Below are 19,583 nucleotides of genomic sequence, written 5' to 3'. Positions count from 1 at the left end.
GGATCGCACCCCCGTCTTTCGGGCCGGCAGCAGAGCGCCATAACCACTACGCCACCGCGGCGGCTGGAAGAATATAGTGATCATCATTTACTTCGACTATGTTTAGACATTGCGGTTCCGTTTATTGGCTATGTAACGAAAAATATTTACGACTACAGTAAACCTAATTTCGCAGCTATGAACACTGAACTCCAAACCTTCTTTTACAATGAATTTCTACCCTCATTAACAGCCGGAGCATTGAAGAAAACGGGATACTCTTTAAAGACAGCGTTTCATCCTTGGTAACCCAGTATGTTCCTCTTATCACAATTACCTAAGATAAAACTAACTCTTGGCTTACAAAGACATAAGCGACTAAGGAACAAGAAAAAAAGTCTATACCGGACTGCTAAGCGTGCAGGTACCCATTCTGCTTGGGACAGTTACAGTGCCTGCCTAAAACATTACTGCTCTACCTTATCATCAGCAAAGGGTAAATATTTCACACACGATCTTCCATCACTTATGAAAACTAATCCTAAAAAGTTTTGGAAGCAGATATGCCCTAGTCGTGACACTAGTTTCCTTTCTTTACAAACAACAGCCCCATTCCAAACAATGAGTGCCCCGCAATATTTAACACCTTCTTCTCATCTGTGTTCACTTATGAGGACCACTGTAATTTACCCGAAGTTCTCGATCTCGATTATCGCCATATGAAAGCTATTGAAGTAACTGAGGAAGGTATTAAGTATCTCGTAAATAATTTTAAGGTATCTACTTCAGCTGGTATTGATGGCGTTAATTCTAAAATATCAAAAATTACCATTTGAGTGAGTAGTAAATTATTATTCTATATTTTTCAGCAATAACTAACTATAGGAATTCTGCCCTCTGACTGGAAAATAGCTAAAGTCATACCTATATTTAAAACTGTAAACAAAACCACAGTCGAAAACTATCACCCAATATCTCTCACGTGCATCTGCTGCAAAATGCTGGAACATATAATTGCATCCCATATTTTCTGTCATCTTGAGCACAATAACTTTTTTACCGTACTCAACACGAGTTTAGAAAGGGTCATTCCTGTAAAACACAGTTATTCGAACTAACCACTGACTTGCATTTTAATATGAACTATAACCTGCAAACTGATTGTATATTTCTTGATTTTTCCAAAGCCTTCAACCGCGTAGCTAACTGCCGCCTGATTACGAAATTATCATCACTCCATCTAGACTCGTTAACTTTATTATGGCTTCGTAACTTCCTCACAGATCGCCAACAGTTCGTATTTGTTAATAATTTGTCCTCGAACATTTCCCGAGTTACCTCCGATGTGCCGCAGGGCAGTGTACTCGGCCCTTTATTATTTCGAATATATATAAACGACTTACCTAATAACGTATCTTCCTCTATGCGAATATTCGCGGATGATTGTATTGTCTACCGCCCTATTAAATCTGCAAATGACCATCTGGTACTTTTATCAGATCTTGTTCTTATTAATTAGTGGTGCAATAAATGGTTAATGACCCTTAACGTATCGAAATGTAAAATCATCTCATTCAGCCGGAAACAATTCTAACTATACATACTATATTCAAGATGACTTACTTTCCCATGTATCCCATTACAAATACCTTGGTGTTAACCTTTCGTCCGATTTTTCATGGTCTTTTCATATCACATCCATATGCGCTGTGGCCTCAAAGTCATTAGGGCACATACACCGTAACTTACGAAATTCTCCTGCTAATACTCGGAAAATAGCATACCTAACATTTGTTCGACCACAGCTTGAGTTCGCTTCCTCCATTTCGTCTCCTTATTACAACAGCATGGTGACCACATTAGAAACCATTCAAAACAGGGCCGACCGATTGATCTCTAAAAACTATAACTACCATTCAAGCGTCACTCAGATTAAAACCGATCTTTCTTTGCAATCTTTAGGCATACGCCGTGACATCGCTTTGCTAACATTATTTCACAAGTACGTACACTCTAATAGATCATGCTCATTTCACCTAGTTTTCCCATCTCGCACATCCAAAAGATTGCACAATCATCTCAGTTTTACATGCATCTATGATGACACATTAGCTTTCAATTCATGAGCACTTCCGCGAGCCATCAGATTATGGAATAACCTCCCAGACACCATCGCCCCGCTCTCTAATTCTGATACCTTCCATCACCAACTCATTGCACATTTCACTGAAGCCATCATAACATGTTTGATGCAATGTCTTTTACGTTTTCTGTTACGAATTTCGTTTACTTTTTCCTCTCTTTGTTTGTATTTCTGTTTCCAAATTTTGTTGACACTAGTAAACGCGCCATGTGCTTTTTAATTTTAATTTTTGTGTGATGTACCTTGGGTCCCTTTTTTGAATTTATTTCGGAGTTCCTATGTCAAATTTATCTTTACTTATCATGCGTTCCTATTTCTGTGTTCCTATGTCAACTGTTCTGTAATATACTGACGTGTTTCAAATTTTCACTGATCATATATAGTGCCTTGTTTCTGCGTTTTTGTTTCTCCCCTTTTACATTTTTTTACATTTGATCTTGATGTTTTTCAGCCCCCTTACACAATGCCCTATGGGCCTGTAAAGTATTTCAAATATATATATATATATATATATGTGTGTGTGTGTGTGTGTGTGTGTGTGTGTGTGTGTGTGTGTGTGTGTGTGTGTGTGTGTGTGTGTGTGTGTGTGTGTGTGTGTGTGTGTGTGTGTGTGTGTGTGTGTGTGTGTGTGTGTGTGTGTGTGTGTGTGTGTGTGTGTGTGTGTGTGTGTGTGTGTGTGTGTGTGTGTGTGTGTGTGTGTGTGTGTGTGTGTGTGTGTGTGTGCGCGCGTGCGTGTGTGTGTGTGTGTGTGTGTGTGTGCGCGCGCACGGGGGGGGTTGTTTATAGGGCTTTTTCGTCCCAAAGCGACTCAGGCTATTAGGGACGCCGTAGTGGAGGGCTCCGGAAATTTCGGCCACCAGGGGTTCTTTAACGTGCACTGACATCGCACCGTAGACGGGCGTCTAGAATCTCGCCTCCATCGAAGTTCGACCGTCGCAGCCGGAATCGAACCCGCGTCTTTCGGGCCAACAGCCGAGCGCCATGACCACTCAGCGACCTCTGCGGCTTTGTGTGTGTGTAACTTTGTATTGAGCTCGACCAATCTCTTATAGACAATAAAACCCAGAACAGAACCAAAAATACCGCATTTACCGTAATATTGGTCGATATCTCGCAATAGACGAGCGCTTTACTTCGGGCACAGAAAAAGAAGTAAAGTTTATTAACGTACTTGTCAACCATCGGATGCCTCGAGCTACAGGCGTGCTAGTAAGGTGATCGGCGCTGTGCACCAAACGCCAGAGACAAACCACTGTCATGAGAAACTCGTCACCAAATTGTCTCTAGGGCTGTTTTCCTCTGAATATGACGCGCCTTTGTACGACGCCTAAATCGCGTGCTGTAGCCAACTTTCTTTTAACATGTCTGCATGGGAGAAGACTGCGTACTAAAACGCGGACGAGAATATCCGACCACATTTGGGAAACAGAACTACTCTCAGGGCTGCGACACTGAGAAAAGTTTCTCTTTTGCGGCGATGCATCTCAAATCGGGGGTGCACGCAGAGAGTCTGAGAACCTTTCGCTTGGCCCTCGTCAAAAAGAAGAGATTCGTAAAGCTTTGTGCAGTAATAATTGGAGCAGCTGGCGTTGTCCCTGAGGACTCGAAAGTATCCAGAACATCAGAACTTCAACAGTACTCATGACATGTTCTTCGTTCTTTTCCCACAAGTGTAGACGGGTTTGTGCCATGGCTTGGCTGCGATTTGCGTAATGGTCAACACCATGTTTGGAGATCATGATTTTGAAAATGAAATGTGAACTACTCGTATTAACGAGTAAATAATGTAGTATATAAGGTAATCATGGCCGGACCAGGGCCACTTCCAGCATGTGCCTGTCAAGTAGGTGGGACATGATCCTGCACAGCAAAGAAAGTGACAAGGTAAGATGGAGTACGGCATAAGCAGTGAAACGGAAAATACTTTATTTGTTAACCAGCGCATGCATATGTCCCCTGACCCGACAGCATAATTTTTTCAATGGTGAGAAGTCTGCTTTATTTACCATAAAATGTAGTAGTAAATTCACAAAACCTATGACTTCTAAAGGTTCTCTTGGAAAGAGCCGTGGAAAACTCGCTGCAAATTGGCTGCGGATTTTTATTTTCATTTTTTTGTTTTGCTCAATCGGCGGTATGGCTGGTCATGCGCAGCGTTGGAGCGTGCGTACCAGGACAGTGGTCAATGGGACGCTGCTTTTATTTTGATTTAAGGGCATGACGCGATATCATCAATGGGTGATGATGCCTATCTATGGGCATCATCCCCCCCCCCCTATGGGCATCATCTATGGGCACCATCTAGGGGCATCATCATAATGCCCATCTATGCCCATCTATGGGAATTCGACCTTCTCTATTTTAACTTCATAGATCCCTGGTAGTCTTCTTACCACACTTGGCTCAGTAGTGCATCTCTTAAGCGATCCGCAACTTTCCTGCGATTGCAGCTGCTGCCACCGGTGAAACTTGGCGACCCAGGTTGCTCTTCCCGAGCAATTGCTCGCAACCAATCACTAATTTAACTGCTGCCTGCCGCGGTTGGCAGGTTGTGATGACCCCACAATGCAACGTGACTCAGGTGGCCCACCTTGGTTGCTTCTCTGGGGATGTTGCGTCGATTCTTCTTCACGGTCAATAACACCGACGCCGAGAACGGACGGCGATGACGACACCAGCTATTCTGTTACGCTGGCTCCTTCACACCATTGCGTTAAAACACTGCACATTCATTCAGTTTGTTTAAGGGACAACCAGAAATGTAACGCAGCAAAAAGCGTGCCCTGTGGTGCTGTCAACGCTGACACACAAGAATTTTGACGTCATGTAGCTATTGCTGACCAAGGACGGCAGATAATGTGGTGCTTTGGTGGTAGCTGCAATCGTACATATTTCAGAAATTTCAGAAAGACCAGATATTTCAGAAACACCAACAGAAATGAAATAGCGACTTCAGATTATATTGTAACAAACCCTCTCCAGATTTTCTCTGAGACCTGTATTTCGGTGTGCTCAGCCCGCGGGGACAGTTGTCCGTTTTAAAATAATATGTACTATATCACTGGAAATTCGGTTAGAATATCACAGTGCTGGAACAGGCTCCATGTAGATCAGTTTCATGCAGCCATGAATGTTTTATATTAAAATACATGGCACCGTTCAAAACAGCCAAGAGAAAAGAAGGAATTCAAACACGACCCCGCCCACTTACTAGCACGCACGCACGCATGCACACACACACACACCCACACAAACAAACACACACACAAATTTCAAATAAAACTGAAGCCTGCTCTTAGTATTGTCACGTGGTGGTGACTGCAATCCGCAGATGAACATCAATTTCAGCAAAACAGTTGTCATCTCTTTCACCAACCGCCTGTCACCTTCTAATTACGACTATTCATCCCTGGAAAGGGTACATGCATAAAAATATCTTGGCGTCGTTTTTTCTCACAATATGACATGGTCAAAACACATCGATCACATTACAGCTAAAGCCCTTAAGAACGTAGGTTACTTGAGGCGCAAAGTACGGGATGCTCCTAGAAAGTCTAAATTGCTCGTGGACAAAACTCTAATTTGCCCTATTCTAGAATACGCTTAAAAAGTTTGGAATCAGTATAAGCAATGTGAAATTGATCAAATAGAATCTGTACAACGAAAAGCTGTGAGATTTATTTTCCGCAGCTTCGACTTTCATTTTTCACCCTCATCTGCGATGTGTTCCGCTCGCATCCAGCCTGAAAACTAAGTCCTTAACACTTCTTAACTTAGCTGTGCATTCTGCTAATGGTCTTTCAGAAGGTAAGCATATCTAGTTTTAAGAATAATCTACAACCAGGAGCCATCACGATATTAATGTCTAACCTTTTTTTGCCCGTACTAACGTTTTCAAACACAGCCTTTTTCCGTGCACTGCGGAGAGTTGAAACTCTTTGCATGGCAACATTCGTGCATAATTATTTTCTAATTTCGCGTCGGCAATTTAGCCTTAGAATTGTATGCTGTTGTGTGCAGCGTTTATATTTGTAATCCTTGTCATATCCCCTTTTACACGTTGAGTTTTACCACACCTTATTCTACCCACTCCTGCTATAGCCCCTAAAACGGGGCTGTAGTGTTTTCAAATAAATAAATAAATCAGAAAGACAGCCAAAATGGCGTCTAAACAAAACTCTTTATTTGGGGCCATGGAGGAAAGAAGGAAAAGAGGAGAGGCTGCTACGTCACATTTTTTGAAGCCGGAAGCGAGGGCTCCGCCATGACACTTGGCCGTTTTCTCAGTCAATGGCATGCAAGCGCCGCGAAGATCAACGCGAGCGGCGCGAGCAGACGATTTCGCGCCGCGCCAGGCTGTCGGCAGCTGTCAGACACGGCGGAAAGTGAGACTTCTGCTCCCATTGACAACAAAGACGCTGCGATGCCCAGCTGCTGCGTTCCTGGGTGTCGGTCGCGCACGCCAGGACAAGAACCGGGCGTCACTTTCCCCACGTAAGTATACTGCATTTTGTTTTCGTATTTAATTGACTGCGTAATGAGTAAAATGCATGCTCGCAGAACATAACGCACGACACGGCGTGAACGTGGTATTCGTACCGCACCGGCCTTATTGGTGGCTCTTTGTCCGAGTGCAGTGAATAGTATTGTTTTCAAACAGGTTTCCGAAAGATCCAGAGCGAAGGAGGCAGTGGACTGAGGCCGTTAGACCAGGCCAAAGAGACTGGGAGCCAGCAAAATGGACCTGCGTATGTTCAAAACATTTCCTGCCCGAGCACTTCGATCGGATGCCGCCGCTCGTAGTTCGTATACGTGCGGATGCCGTCCCCCTTCAGGTGAGGAACCACCTTCTATACATTCTCAAGAGATTGGAAAGAAATGCTCTTATTGAGAAGGTGCTTTATTATAACTTGACTGCATAAGCATGCGTTCAATATGGTGTTTTAGGTGTTCGTGCAAGAAATAGAACGATTTGTGAATAAATGGCTTTAGCTAGACGTTATGATCGAGTAGCGCGGCTACAGTACTCCTGCACTGATAAAAAGTAATTGTGTCATTACACTCCTAAACTGGCTGCGGTTTATATATGGCTCTGGTGAAATTCTGCTTACTGTACATAATAATTTATTTATTTATTAGCTTACGCACTCCATCATTAGAAGAAAAAAAGAGAGCATCGAGCACACCACAGTTTTCCTTGGGGCATCATTTCTATTTAATTATTACTTGTAGTGTGCAAATGTTTGCGCCTAGCAGTAGGCGGTGCATTTTTTGTTGTCATCTCGGCCATAGCACCTGGGAAGTGTCACTGAGAGAGCACTGTAATTCCTTAAAACTATAGTTCGTTTACAAAGGAAATCACAAAGAAGTTCCACAAGGCATAGAGCACCGTACGTATTTGCTCGCGTGATTTGCGCACGTTTTTTCTTTAATTAGGGCTCCAAAAAGAGGGTGCGCAATTTACGCGCAAGCGAGTTATCCGAACACGTCCACAAAAAAAGGTTCGCACTCCTCGCCCCATGGCAACAAGGTTGACACGTCCCCCCCCCCCTTCCCCACGTTATAGCTCCCCGCGGGGTGGCATGACATGACGGCACGTGCTTAGCTCAAAGCAATAAACGCGCAAAGATTCAATCGCGAAGTCAGCCGTGGGAGGAGATAACGGGCAATAAAACGGGGCCCTTGCGTGTGGCCCGACTGACTAGCGGCAAACCGTATAGCAAACGGTACGGTAGAGTTTTGGATTCGGGCGCGCGCGCAACTGTTCGTCCGGGACAGCGACCGCCAGTGCGAGCAAGCCGGGTAAACGGCACAGTTCGCACCCGCGTACATGCTGGTGGTCTGGCTCAGCATAGTGCGCAAAATGTGCGAGTAGTTTTTTTTTTATCGGGTTAAAAGTTTGAAACTCTTTGGGGTGCACAATTTATGTGCGGGCGCAAATTACGCGAGTAAATACGGTAAATGTCATACACATAAGGAAAAAGGGAAGCATGAGACAAAGAAAAAAAGACAAAACACAGGCAGAAAGCTTGGCCAAATGTTTAGGGGAATCCCGTTTTCTTTTGCGAAGTTTCTGTGGAAACAATTTATAGCTTTCCTTTAGCCGCATAGCTGCGCTTGGGTGGATGCCAATGAGTATAATTAGCTCCCTTATTATACAGATACGGCAGTTCTGCATATATAACTCCTCATACACATACCATACACACTTCATGAGGTATAGCTGGGTGAGCCTGAGGAGAGACACCCCACTCTCCCTTCTCAAAAATATGGTAGACCTGCTGTACTAACAATGCATTTCTCTGCTGTTGCTTTCTTAAGAAATGGGTGCACTCTCGCCCACTGGCTGTGTTCCATATTGACAGTCTCAGATTGGTACATCTGTCTGTTGAATTACATGCATCGTTTTAGCTAAGGCTGGCGTTCCACTGCGAGCCTGTGATGCACCTCATTATTCATTTACAGCAGGAACCCCTTTCACAGCAGCCAGGCGATGGCACAGCTGTTGCTGCCACTGCTCAGCATGGCGCCCAGCAAGCACTAACATAAAGTCACACATCTCCAGCGTCTCCACTGCAACAGGTATTTTCAAACAGCGCTGTTTTGTGACTACTACAGCTATTCAAAGCATCACAGTGGCTGTGTATAGTGTTACAAGTGGACGAATCATGAACGAAGAAGTGGCGGTGCGCTGAACGACGACGACGTTGACAGTTGGTAGCTGGGCGCTCGGTTCTGAGCTGAGTGCTGGCCACGTTGTCGCTGAGCAAGGATGGCGCCAATTCCGTGACCACTGGCATCGGTGCGAAGTTCAGTCGGGGCAGACGGGTTGAAATGGGCCAATACAGGAGGGTTGGTGAGGACGGCGATAAGGCTGGAGAATGCAGTAGCCTGCTCTGGGCCCCAGGAAAAAGGAACGCCTTTCTGCAACAGATTGGTGAGAGGGCGAGCGACGGCTGCGAAGTTCGGGACGAACCGGAGAAAATAGGAACAGAGACCGATGAAGCTGCGGACATCACTGGGCGAGCGGGGACAGGGAAAAGCACTGACGGCACGAACTTTATCAGGGTCAGGTTGTATGCCACTCGCATTCACCAAATGGCCGAGGACTTTGAGTTCGCGGCGGCCGAAAGTACATTTTTTGAGTTGAGTTGAAGACCTGCGCGGCGGAAAAGTGCCAAGATGGACGAAAGGCGAAGCAGGTGGGTTTCAAAAGAGGGCGAGAAAACAATTACATCATCTAAGTAACAAAGGCAGGTCGTCCACTTGAAGCCCCGGAGTAACGAGTCCATCATCCGTTCAAATGTGGCAGGGGCGTTACAAAGGCCGAAGGGCATGACCTTAAAATGGTAAAGGCCATCAGGGGTGACGAAAGCTGTTTTCTCGCGGTCTCTTGCGTCAACAGAGATTTGCCAATACCCGCTACGAAGGTCGATGGAAGAAAAGTAGCGGGCGCCATGTAAACAGTCCAGGGCATCATCTATGCGCGGAAGGGGATAGACGTCTTTCATCGTGACCTTGTTGAGATGACAATAGTCGACGCAAAACCGCCAGGTTTGGTCTTTCTTTTTCACGAGCACGACAGGAGATGCCCAAGGGCTGTTTGAAGGCTCGATGATATCGTTGGCCAACATCTTGTCCACCTCCCGCTGGATGATCTGGCGCTCTGGTAGCGACACACGATAAGGCCTCCGGTGTATAGGTCTGGCATCGCCGGTGTCAATGCGGTGAGTCACTACCGATGTTTGACCCAGAGGAGCAGAAGCGAAGTCAATAATGTCGGAGTAGGACACCAAAAGGTTGTGAAGATCCTGTGCATGCTCGGGGCTCAGGTCAGAAGCAATCATCGCAGAAATGGATTGCGGAACGTTGGCCGGGATGTCGGCCGCTTGAGAGAGAGTAGAAGGCGGTCCAGGTGAGAGAGCAGTGACGGTACAGTCGGTGAGAGAAGACAAAGTAGCAAGCGATATGCGTGCAGGAAGAACTTGTGGTGACAAGCTGAAGTTGAGGACAGGAAGGGAGGTGCTATTCTTGGTGACGGTCACGATGAGGTGCGGAAGAACAACATTGCGGGAGAGAACGACATCGGCGAGTGGACAGGCAAGATAATCCCCATCAGGAACCGCAGGAAATGGGGACATAGGCAGATAAACGGCAGAGTCGGGGGGCAGGCGAGCGTACTCGGTGGAGCGAAGGCGGGGCGTGGAGCTGGAGTGTGTGTCGGCTGAGCGGAGAGGCAGGTCCAATCGTAGAAGGCCGCTGGAGCAGTCGATAAGGGCAGAGTGAGCGGTTAGAAAGTCTAGACCAAGGATCACATTGTGAGGGCAGTGTTCGAAGACGGTGAACAAAACTGGGATGTGACGATCGGCAAGAGTGACGCGGGCAGTGCACAGGCCAGTGACGGCAGCAGTGCTGCCATCGGCAACGCGAACGGTGGGAGAAGCGGCAGGGGTCTGAACTTTTTTTGAGGCGACGGCAAAAGGATGAGCTAAGAACCGAGACTTGGGCACCAGTGTCAATAAGGGCAGAAACAGGAACACCGTCCACAAAAACGTCGAGCAGATTACAGGGCGAAGGCTGGGTCAGTAGAGGATTTTCAGGTCGGGGCACCAATGCAGCATCACCTCCGGGAGCTGCACTGGCTAGTTTCCCGCGAAGCGGCCTGCAGAGGACGGTGAGTAACTGCGGTGCGGAAGAGGTGAGCGGGAACGGTGGGCTGTCGGGGAGGGAGAGCGGCTGGTTCTACGAGGAGGCGGTGTGGACTCGGCGCTGGGTGGGTCATTCCGATGCGTGAAGCGACGGGGTCCATAGTCATAACGGCGGTCGACGTTGGGCAAAGGTCGGGGAGGTGCGGACCAACGGCTGCGGCAGTGGCGGGAGATGTGGCCTACGCGCGAGCACGTAAAGCAGATCGGCCGGTTGTCAGGGGTACGCCACTCATCCGGATTGCGATACCTTGTGTAACTTGGGACGAAGGTGTTGCGGGCCGTAGCAGTAGCGACCACGGGAGGAATGGGGCTCGCACTCCGAGGTTCGACGGGACGGGACGCGGTACGTGATCACTCGCGCCATTCCAACCAGCTGCGCCACTGACGTCGCTGACTTCCTTCTGCACGACGTCATATTACACCATGGCGCTCCCCGTCAACTCCTTACCGACCGTGGCCGCTGCTTCCTTTCCCGAGTTGTTGACGAAATCCTTCGTTCGTGCTCCGTTCGTCACAAGTTCACCACTGCTTATCATCCTCAGACGAACGGCCTTACGGAGCGTCTCAACCGCACGCTGACAGACATGCTCGCCATGTACGTATCCGACGACCACCGGGACTGGGACATAAGCTTGCCTTTTGTCAATTTCGCCTACAACTCTTCGCGCCATGATACCGCTGGTTACTCGCCCTCCTATCTTCTCTTTGGACGAGACCCCTTACTGCCCTTCGACACTCTGCTGCCCACAGCTGGCCCTGTCACTACATATGCGCGTGACGCTATCGCCCGAGCAGACGCCGCCCGCCAGGTTGCTCGACACAAGCTCTCCGCCTCCCAAGAGGCTCAAAAACACCGCTACGATGGCCTGCACCGTGATGTGCGATACCCTGCCGGATCTCTCGTCTTGCTGTGGCTCCCATCCCGTCGTGTGGGGTTTATGTGAAAAACTTCTGCCGCGCTACACAGGTCCTTATCGTGTATTACGGGCAGTGACCGACGTAACGTATGAAATCACGCCGCTGCACCCAAAGTCGACGTCCGCTCCACTGAAGTCCGAAGTCGTTCATGTAGCTCGCCTCAAGCCCTATCACCCATCATCGACATCGCACGCCTAACACGCACCGGGACGTTGCCTTCAGCCGAGGGGGATAGTGTTACAAGCGGACAAATCATGAACGAAGAAGTGGCGGTGCGCTGAACGACGACGCCGTTGACAGTTGGTAGCTGGGCACTCGGTTCTGAGCTGAGTGCTGGTCATCTCAGAGCAGCCGACAATATAGACTTACCGCCGTAACATCCCCGTAAAAATATGTTGGAGTAGGAGCTACAAACACTGCCTCCTGGCACGTGCTCACCAGAAGATTTATCCGAATCCCATGACACACTAGTCATCATATTTCTTAACCCTTCAGACAGCACTCAAAACAGTCTTAAAGTGTGATGCTCCACCTCCATCTTTCACTAGCTGCTTAAAGCTGAACACCTTGTATGCTTGGTACATGATGTATGCGTTAACAGACAAACAGGGCAATATCATTAGCAATATGGATAAGATATCAAATAGCCTAAGAGACACAAATCTATGCAGTAGCCAATGCAATCAGAACGTTAATGAGAGAAGCCGCAGCGCAAAGCAATGGGACATCCCGTAGCAGTAAGAGAAGAGGAAGTAACGGAAGCCTTAGTAGAAATGAAAAGCGGGAAAGCAGCTGGTGAGGATCAGGTAACAGCAGATTTGTTGAAGGAGGGAGGGGAGATTGTGCTAGTAGAACTAGCCATCCTATATATGCAATTCCTTGTGACCTCGAGAGTACCAGGAGCTTGGAAGAATGCTAACATTATCTTTATAAAGGAGACGTCAAGGACTTGAAGAATTACAGACCGATCAGCTTACTGTTCATTGCCTACTAAGTATTTGCTAAGGTAATCGCTAATAGTCAGGACAACCTTAGGCTTTAATCAACCAAATAATTAGGCAGGCTTTCGTAAAAGATACTCAACAATAGATCATGTTCACGCTATCAGTGATTGATAGAGGAATGCACAGATTATAACCGACCCCTATATATGGCCTTCATTTATTACGAGAAAGCATTTAACTCAGTGGAAACCTCAACTGTCATGCAGGCACTGCAGAATCAGCGTGTGGAAGAGTGGTATGTGAAAATATTGGAAGATATTTATAACGATTGCATGCCTACCATAGTCCTCCATATAGTCAGCAATAAAATTCCAATAAGGAAGGGTGTCAGGCAGGGAGACACGATCTCGCCAATGCTATTCACTGCCTGTTTACAGGAGGTATTCCGCGGCCTGAAATGGGAACATTTGGGGATAAGAGTTAATGGAGAATACCAGAGTAATTTGCGATTCGCTGATGACATTGCCTTGCTAAGCCACTCGGGACAAGAACTCCAAAGCATGATCAATGAGTTAGACAGGCAGAGCAGAATGGTGGGGCTAAAAAATAATATGCAGAAAACCAAAGTAGAAACAGCAGTTCGCGATTCGTAGCGAGGTGCTGGAAGTAGTAAGAGAATATGCCTACTTAGGGCAGGTAGTGACCGCTAATACAGATCATGAAAGGGAAATAACTAGAAGAATAAGAATGAGTGCAGCGCATATGGCAGGTTCTCCCAGATCATGAATGGCAGTTTACCATTATCCCTCAAGAGAAAAGTCTACGACAGCTGTATCTTACCGGTACTCATCTATGGGGCAGAAATGTGGAGGCTAATGAAGAGGGTTCAGCTTAAGTTAAGGACAACACAGTGAGCTATGGATAGGAAAATGACAGGTGTAACGTTAAGAAACCAGAAGTAGGCAGAGTGGATGAGGGAACAAACGTGGGTTAATGACATCCTAGTTGAAATCAAGAGGAAGAAGTGGGCTTGGGCAGGGCACGTAATGCAAAGGCAAGATAACCGCTGGTCCTTAAGGGTAACAGAGTGGATTCCAAGAGAAGGCAAGCGTAGCAGGGGGCGGCAGGAAGTTAGGTGGGCGGGTGAGATTAAGGAGTTTGCGGGAATGCGGTGGCCGCAGCTGGCAAAGGACAGGGTTAATTGGAGACATGGGAGAGGCCTTCACCCTTCAGTGGGCGTAGTTAGGCTGATGATGACGATGATGACATTCCTCCAGAATAAATTTTTTTTACAGGCACCTATGGATGTCGCTGAAAGCCAGGAGACTTTGGCAGGCCCATCACAACAGGTATTTTACAATATGCCATTTTGTGACTGCATCAATTCGAAGAACAACAGTGTCTGAGTTTATCTCGCAGCACGAGTCACGAAACGGGTGAATTTTTATGTAAAAGAAAGCTTCCTGGCGCAGGCTCAGAGGAAGTTTTGACCAAGCCACCTCAGCACACCATTCATATCTTTATTCCTTCAGACATAACTCAAAACGGTCTAGTAGTGTGATGCTTCTCCACTTTTCACTAGGTGCTTAAAACTGAACGCTTGTTATGTCTCGGTACACACACATTTCTCCTGAACAAAATTTTTTTACAGGCATCTATGGATGTGGCCACAATGCTGGACATTCAGCCAGGGCCATCTCAAGCCTTTCAACTTACACCAGTAAGTTTCATATCGTCCTGTGTGGTTTCCATCCGGGTTTATTCACTGCATGAGGTAGGATGTCGTTGCAATTCTGCAATGTAAAGTGCAGTAGAACCTGCAGTTGTTTGTCAGGCCCCGTGCTTACCGGAGACAGTAGCAGAGTGCAGTAGGTTCTGCAAAGATCCTTCATATAGGATGGTACCTTTTTGTGGAACCACATAAGCACATTTGTAACTGCCACAATATTCTTTCATGTGCCTTCATTGCTTATGTTCGTTACACAAATCAATATAGTCATCTCGTCAGAGTTGCACTACAAATAATCTGTCAGTATCAAGAAAAATTTGGCTATGCAAGACATACTCCACCAGGTCAGTGATATCTTTTCTACGAAATTTTCTCACGTTATTCCAAACTGGTTTTACTGATTTTGGACAAGGTCATTGACAGCTATGTAGAAAGTATTCGGTGCAAACCGGCATGCGTGCTACATGAAAAATTTGTACTGTCATGTTTTCTTCTTTTTCAGTTGTTCCTTGTATAAGTTTTCATGAAATACTTCTTATATGGGTACATGCCAACCTCTTTAACGTCAGTTACAGTGGGCATTCATAAAAGGAGATTGCACGACACAAAATTTAATGCAATAATTTTTAAAGCTGTATGTATTCACGCTTCTACCCAGTTGTGCTATTAACCCTGCTTTATTTCTGCAACACTTTGAGTGTATAATAAAAATAAAATGTGCAGACATATAACATTACCTTAACATGCTAGGTGATATGAGTTTAACAATGTGCGAGCGTTTTTCTTTTGCAGTGACATCGAAAGGCATTGAGTACATATGCACTGAAGCTGTTGCGTGGCCCGGTAGTGGGCATGCCGAGTAATTTTGTGATTAGCCTCATGTCCTGCTTTCCTTCTTATGCCTTGATGCATGGCGGAGGAGAACAGGGCAACAGGCATTCTAAGGTGGGCTTCATTACTAAACAGTTTATCTTATGCAGGAACTTCCGACTTTGCCAACCGCCCCAGCCTCTGTTGGGACGCCACGAAGAAGGAGGCCAGCAATGGTAAATGGACTTGTCAAATGTGCCTATTTCTGAAGCAGAATTCAACACCATGAATGCCAAATGCTTGTGCATATGCCAAGAGCGTATTTGATAGCGTGAGTGGCCCATCCACAGCATGCATTATTAGCATAATCTTTAACACAGCATGTGCAGGCACCAAGACTGTGTGAATGGACTTAGCTTGATTTCGCCGTGGCAATTTTTACTAATATCTACTAACTGATCTGCATGGTATATTGCATGCAATGATGAATCAATAAACCAATGAATTTTTAAGTGTGTGAGTGGCCTGCATATCAAGCTGAGGAGCACATTATGGAATCTTCTTCTTGGACACCTCTCCATCTACCAGAGGAGAATCGGTGAGTCACAGCTTCATTTATTGATCTATTCAAGTACCCTAAGGGTCCACAAGGGGCATTACATAGGGGGAGATGGGGGGGACTCAAAGCGGAACAAAATTGTTTCAAAAACAAAAAAGCAGCGTAGGTACGGCACTCAGGTGCAAGTCGAGAAACATCATTGCCAAGTAAATATTCTTACGAAAATTCACAAAGAAAAAATAAACAGCAGGTGCGAATTAGTCATCTGAGAAATCAAATTTTGTTACTGAAAGTGTGAGGAATCCATATAAGAAAGTGATCCTGACTGAAATAACAGAGACTCTGTTATCATGGCAATCCTGGAAGGTAAATCATTGCATTCTTTCATCATAAAGGTTACAGGTGAATTTTTGTACTTTTCCATCTGGACAAAACCAGGGTTACCCTTGTAGGCATTACCGGATTGATGCGAGGTGAGGTGCTGGTAAAATATGTGACAGGGCAAATGATCTGTTGCTATGGTACAATGTGCGAGAAAAAGATGATCAAGTGAATTTTCTGTGCGTTGTGAGTGATGGCATGCTGAGCATTTCCATCAGAGGGGAAACACTTTGATATTAAAGTAGGACGAGGAGATTAACTGAGCTCCTTCATTCTTCTTTTAATGGAACATTCAGAGTGCTTTGTGTTTTATATGTGCACACTGTTGTAACTGTGGTATGCAAGGCTTGGGTGTGCATTGTTCTAATGATGCATTGCATTTTCTATCTCTCTTCATAGGAGGACACACCCGAAAAAGCTTACTTGAGAGCAAGGGCTGCATGGTTTTCTGCAATGCATGCTCAGTCAAGAAAAAGCATAAAAAGGCTGCAACAAACAAGGCGGAGACTGCAAAAGAAAAATGCGGAACTAAAATCTGTTCTGTCAGCTTTAACTACGGAGAATATCCTCCTGACAGAGCAAGTGTCTGTTTTAGATGGCCTGGGTAAAGTAAATAAGCACCTACTTGAAAGACAATTAAGTCGGAAAGCATGGTGGAATTGGCACTCCAAAGCAGTACTCTCCTTAACTGAGAACTTTTACCTTAACTTTAAATTTCTATTCCCCACGAGCCTATCAGTATGTCAGGAAAGTTTTTGACACGTGCCTCCCACATCCCAGAACTCTGCGAAAATGGTATGAGACTGTTGATGGCCAGGCAGGACTTTCAACAGAAGCTTTCAATGCACTAAAAATGAAGTGTGCTGAAACAGCAAGCAAGGGGCACCGAACAGTTTGCAGCCTCATGGTTGATGAAATGGCTATTCGGCAAAACATCCAGTGGAACAAAGGCAACTTTGAAGGGTTTGTTGACTTTGGCAGTGGCATTGACAGCGACTCTTTGCCACAAGCAAAGGCTGCATTCGTTATAATGGCTGTGGCTATTAATGGGCGATGGAAGTTGCCCCTTGGGTACTTCCTAGTTGATGGCCTAATTGGAACACAGAGGGCTAACCTTGTCACCCAGTGCCTTCGTAAGGCACATGATGCTGGAGCTATGGTTGCTCCACTCACTTGTGACGGGGCGCCCGCAAATCTGGCTATGTTGCAAGAGCTTGGGTGTGATTTCCAACATGTGGGAGACCTAAAAACAACCTTTCGACACCCAGCTACCCAGGAACCAGTGGCAGCTTTTTTGGATCCCTGCCATATGCTAAAACTTGTGAGGGATGCACTGGCACACAAGAGGTACTTTATTGACCACCAAGGAAGGACAGTGTCATGGGAGCATATTGAGCGGCTGCATACTGTGCACCAGAAAGAAGGCCTACATTTGGCTAACAAGTTGCGCAGAGCTCATATTGAGTGGCAGCGGCAGCCCATGAAAGTTAGACTTGCTGCCCAAGTAATGAGCACTTCTGTTGCGACAGCACTAGCCGAGTGCAGGGAACTTGACCTGGAAGGTTTTTTTGGCACACAGGCAACAGAGAATTTTTTGTTGAAAATTAATGAGACATTTGATGCTCTAAATTCTATAAGCCCATATCAGAAAGGTTGGAAGAAAGCTATAAATGAAAAGAACATTGAAGCTTTCGAAGGCATGTTCAAAACCACAACCCATTACCTCTCTTCCTTGAAGGAGTCTGCAAATGGAAGACGAATGTTTGAAACAAACCGAAAGACAGGTTTCTTAGGTTTTATCATCTGCATGCAAAGCCTGATTAGTCTTTTTCATTTTCTTGTCACTGAAAAACGAGTGCTGAAGTACATTCTGGCCCACAAAATTTGCCAGGACCATTTGGAACTGTTTTTTGGCCTGATTCGAGCACATGGCGGGCATAATGACAACCCTACTACACAGCAGTTTCGTGCTGCCTTCAAAAAAGTGATTGTTCAAAGTGAACTGGCTGATGTATCAACAGGCAACTGTCTGAGCCTGGACAGCATCTCCATATTGTCATGCAGCAGTGCAACAGTTATTTCTTCTCAGGTCTTGAATATATTGATACGGGAATAAAAGAAGAGGCGGAGAGCGAGCGCGAGCGGCGAGCGCGCGGCTCTAGCACGAGGGAGATAGAACGAGAAAGCTTGGCCGCCGCCGGTCGTGCTTCGCCGGCTCTCCTCCGTACTGCTGCTATATTTCTCTGGGCGGGCCCGTGGCCACCCCGTGGCATCCCACACCGTAACATTTTGGTGGCAGCGGTGGGATCATGCCGCTCACCCGCTCCCAGAATCAAGCACCCGACGTGCCAGACGACAGGAGTCCACCACCAGCCGATAGCGCCGACGACGCGGCGGCCGGCGCCGCTAGACCTAGGCGCTCGGAGAGGCTCGGCTCTTCGCAGCAGCCGGACGCCGGTGTTGAGCGCCTCCTGGATACAGTCACCAAACGGATGGACGCGTGGGAGGCCCGTCTGACTGCCCAGGCTGGGGAGATGGAAGCTCTCCGGCGCGAACTCCGTCGCCTGGTGCCAGCCGAGCCGAGCACAGGTCAGGTGCCTTTGGGCGTCCCCGCCGCCGCTGTTTACGGCTCTGCCGTCGCGGGGCCTGCGGTCGTGGCCGCCAATGGCGTGCTCGGCGCGGGTGCGTCCTCGCCGCAGTGTTCGTTGGACGTTGTGGAATTGCCCACATTTGACGGCACCATCTCGTGGGATGCTTACCGCATCCAGCTGGACGGTATTGCGGCGGCGAGAGGCTGGGACGAGCAAATGAAGGCATGGATGCTCGTTGCAAAACTGAGGGGCCGCGCCACCGAGCTGCTGCAGAACGTGCCGCCCGACCAGTTGGGCTCTTACACTGTTCTGGCGGGCCTCCTCGCCGACCACTATGGTGCCTCAGGTCAACCCCGTGTGCAGTACCACCGCTTGCGAGCCCGCCGTCAAGAGCCCGGGGAGACGTACCAGGACCTCGCCGCCGCCATTGAGCGCCTGGCTCTGCAGTCGCTGCCGGGAGCGCCTCAGAACGCCGTGGCCCTGGTCGGCACCGAGGCGTTTGTCGACTCCATCCGACTCCCCGAGGTGCAGCGCTTGGTCCGCTCTGGCCGTCCTGATTCCGTCCGCGCCGCCATGGCGCTCGCCATCGAGGCGGAATTCACTTTGCTGGCCACGCGGGGGTCGCCACCGTCTGCCGAGCGCAGCGTCCGGGTGCAGGCTCCTCGGTCCGCAGCCCCAACTGCGGCCTCTATCCGACGCCTGCGTAACGACGTCCGCATGACCTGCTTCTGCTGCGGCCTGCGGGGACACTACGCGAGGGACTGTGCCGGCCCTCCAACGTCGGGAAACGATTTGGCGGAACTCCGGGGGCACCGTTCCGC

General features: G+C 47.4%; 1 protein-coding gene and 1 long non-coding RNA gene across 4 annotated transcripts in view; both read left to right on the top strand.

Moving 5' to 3' along the window:
* The window catches only part of LOC144104008 (dermonecrotic toxin SPH-like), a 137,568-nt gene that overhangs the window by 93,363 nt on the left and 24,622 nt on the right, over window positions 1-19,583 (top strand). The window lies entirely within an intron of this gene.
* Window positions 13,989-15,619, top strand: LOC144104009 (uncharacterized). The gene is made up of 3 exons (XR_013308405.1): window positions 13,989-14,041; window positions 14,344-14,412; window positions 15,402-15,619. It is a non-coding gene; the product is annotated as an uncharacterized LOC144104009 (long non-coding RNA).

The sequence above is a fragment of the Amblyomma americanum genome, chromosome 9 (assembly GCF_052857255.1).
Source record: "Amblyomma americanum isolate KBUSLIRL-KWMA chromosome 9, ASM5285725v1, whole genome shotgun sequence".
Lineage (NCBI taxonomy): Eukaryota > Metazoa > Arthropoda > Arachnida > Ixodida > Ixodidae > Amblyomma > Amblyomma americanum.
Note: the sequence above shows the minus strand (reverse complement) of the source record. Positions and strands in the feature narration are given on the sequence as shown.